Source organism: Microtus ochrogaster, chromosome 21 (genome assembly GCF_000317375.1).
Source record: "Microtus ochrogaster isolate Prairie Vole_2 chromosome 21, MicOch1.0, whole genome shotgun sequence".
NCBI classification, from domain to species: Eukaryota; Metazoa; Chordata; class Mammalia; order Rodentia; family Cricetidae; genus Microtus; species Microtus ochrogaster.
In genome coordinates, this window is record NC_022022.1 from 12127795 (window position 1) to 12131756 (window position 3962).

A 3962-nucleotide genomic window follows, 5' to 3' on the forward strand; every position below is an offset into this window, starting at 1 on the left:
AAAATTTTAATCACCATAGGTGAACAAAACAAGATATTCTATGACAGAACCAGATTTAATCAATACCTAGCTACAAACTTAGCCCTATACAAAGTACTAGAAGGAAAACTCCAACACAAAGAAATTAATTACATTCCTCAAATCACAGATAATAGATGATCTCACAGCAACAAATTCCAAAGAAGAGAAAAACACAAAATAACATAACGAACAACAAAGAGTAAAAATAAAAGGAACTATCAATCACTGGTTATTAATATTCCCTAATATAAATGGACTCAACTCACCTCTAAAAAGACACAGGCTAACCGATTGGAAACAAACAGAATCCACCCTTCTGCTGCATACAAGAAACACACCTCAACTTCAAAGACAGACATCACCTCAGAGTAAAATGTTGGGAAAAAAAATTTCCAATCAAATGGACCTAAGAAACAAGTTAGTGTAGGTGCCCTAATACCTAACAAAATAAACTTCAAACTAAAAGCAGTCAAAAAAAGAGAAAGAAGGACATTTCATATTTATTACAGGAAAAAAATGCATCAAGAGGAAATCTCAATACTGAATATCTATGCCCCAAATACAAGGGCACCGTCACATGTCAAAGAAACACTGCTAAAGCTTAAGTCTGGCATTAAACCCCATACACTAATAGTGGAAGACTTCAACATGCCACTTTCACCACTGGACAGGTCTGTCAGACAGAAACATAACATACAAATAAGGGAACTAACAGCTGTTATGACTAAAATGAACTTAACAGACATATATACAACATTCCATCTAAACATAAAGAATAAACCTTCTTCTCAGCACCTCATGGAACCTCTCAAAAACTGACCACATACTAGGTAACAAAGAAAAACTCAACAGGCACACACACACACACACACACACACAAATAGAATAATTCCATGTATCTTACCAGATTACCATGTCTTAAAATTAGAATTCAACAGCAACACTAATTTCAGAAAGCCCACAAATACATGGAAATTAAACAGTGCTCATCTGAGTCACCAATGGGTCAAGAAAAAAATAAAGGAGGAAATTGAAGTTTTCCTAAAATTCAGTGAAAATGACCACACAACATACCCAAATTTATGGAACACGGTGAAAACTGTTAAGAGGAAAGTTAATAGCACTAAATGCCTACAGAAAAAAGCTAGAAAAATCTCACACTATTGAGTTAACAGAGCACCTGAAAACCCAAGAAAAAAAGAAAGAAACTTACTGAGAAGGACTAGACAGCAGAAAATAGTCAAATTGAGAGCTGAAATCGACAAAATAGAAATAAAGAAAACAATAAAATGAATCAATGAAACAGAAAGTTAGTTCTTTGAGAAAATCAACAAAATGGACAAATCTTTCTCCAAATTAACTAAAAGGCAGAGAGCAAATACCCAAATTAACAAAATCAGAAATGAAAAGGGGAGATAACATACATGGAAGAAATCCAAAGAATCATCAGGTCATACTTTGAAAAACTGTACTACACAAAATTGGAAAACTTAAAGTAAATGGACAATTCTCTGGATAAATAGCATTTACCAAAATTAAATCAAGACCAGATAAGCAAATTAAATAGAACTATAACTGTTAAAAAAAAATAGAAATCATCATCAAGTGTCTCCCAATCAACAAAAACCCAAGACCAGATGGTTTCAGTGTAGAATTATACACAGTTTTCAAAGAAGAACTAACACCAATTCTCCCCCAAATTATTCTACACAATAGAAACAGAAGGAACATTGCCAAAATTTCTTATGAGGCTACAATTACCCTGATGTACAAATCACACAAAGACATTACTAAGAAAGAGAATTACAGACCAATCTCACTCATGAACATTGATTCAAAAATACTCAATAAAATACTGGCCAACTGAATCCAAGAACACATCAGAAAAATCATCCACCATGACCAACTAGGTCAACAGGGATGGTTCAACTTACAAAAATCTGTCAACGCAATCCACCATATAAACAAACTGAAAAAAAAAGAAAACTATATGATCATCTCATTAGTTGCTGAAAAAAATATCAACAAAATACAACATCCCTTCATGATAAAAGTCATGACAGAGCAAGGATACAAGAAACATACCTAAACATAATAAAGGCAATATACAATTCCCTAATTTAAATGGCTTTATTTTTACTATTTGAATAGTCTCAGTTATACCACTTCAATACAACATGCTGTATCCTATGAGGGTTCTACTAATTACTTTGTCTAAACACTTGAAGAAAACCTCAGTGTCACTGATGGCTACAATAACTACTTGACACCTGGAAAGTTTATAAAATACCAAAGTTAGGATTATTAGAATTTGAACATTAGAATTTGAATAATTGTTTTAAGCTATCTCATATCAATTCAGGGACACAAGTTCCAGAATGTGTCCTCATTAATAGGAATTCTGCCTTTGTTTCAGCTGAGGCTATTGGAAGTAGGTTTAAGTCTTTGTCATTATGTTTTTTGTCAAGATGAAACTCCCTTAAGCAAAGTAGATGAGCTCTCTAACTGGTACTGTAAAGGTTGGTGATTGTAGGATCCCAGAGAAAAGTATGAAAATCATTCAAAAGCTCTTGTATTACCTTTGTCCGTAATTTGTTAACATAAAACACTTACCTGTACTAAAAGGCAGTATAAGTTCCTTCCTATAAAGCATAACTCAGTTACTGCCTCCACACATAATATCAAAGTATGAAACTTCATTCTGAATCCACACTTCCTAGTTGGATTTTGATGGATGCTTTTTATAACCCTACCCTGGTGAGGAAGGGCTCAAAAGCAGATGCAGAGACAAAGAGGATCAACACAGCATCCATATGAAGAATCTGGGTACAGGGTCTGGCCATTTCAGAAAATTTATTCTCATCTCCCACTGGTTCCCAGGTACCAGCATCAACAACAAAAAAGGCAAATGATTATGATTGAGTCAGTCTATTTTAGAAAAGACTCAGTTTCTATTTACGGCTTACATGTTTGGAGTGGGGAACATGAAATTTCATAGTTCTAAGGACTCATTTTCAAAATAAGATCTGACCTACCAAAAATGTTAGTCTTCTTTATAATAATCCAATTTCATTGGAGAAAGAAGCCTCTGCCAAAAATATCTCTTTATATTCCTTTCAACTTGGTTGCTTGATTATTGAGTAACAGATTTTCTTTTGTTGAAAATGAAAGTTTCACCTTGAAACTATAAGAAGAAAAACATTACCTGGTTTAATACCATAAAACCCCACCCCCCACATACACAGACTAAGCTCAGCTGGTCTTATAATACAAGGGACAGTGAACTGTTGCATTTTTGACCAAAGCAGAGAATATCATGGAAAGCCATACTTTGATTTTGAAAGCAAAGAGATGTAGTTTTCAATCCTAGTATTGATATTCTCAAATATGTAAAGTTGTATGATTTCATAAGTCATCAATTTCTGTCTATAAAGTGGATTGTAGAAATCTTCATCAACAAATGGATCACTAAAGTATACCTTGGTAATGAGACTTGTGGCATATGTCAACATAGAAGCACCCAACACAGAGTAAGGTTCCTACCATTAGCTAGGAGTTGGAAGCTATTGGCAGACATGCGAGAACATCTGGCGACTTGGAACCTACAAGAGGGTTTAGGTCTCTGTGTGAGCTAAGCTAGGCAGAGGGACTTAGTAAATAATTGATGTATTCTTTTGCCTTGGCTAGGGCAGCCCAACCCTCTCTACTACATCACCAGGTGGAACCCGAAGGTTAAGGGACAGAATGCCTGTCACTCTGTGAGGCTGTGGTGAGCTGGCACAGAAGTACACACCAGAGTCCTCCAGCTGCAAGGTGCTAATGTTCATCTCAGAGTGATAGTCACGGAACTGCTTCACTGAGAATCGGTTGGGGATGTTTCCTTTCTCTCCCTCCGTTTCTTGATAATGCTGAATGAGGAACTTCAGTTCCTGGCCCAGAGT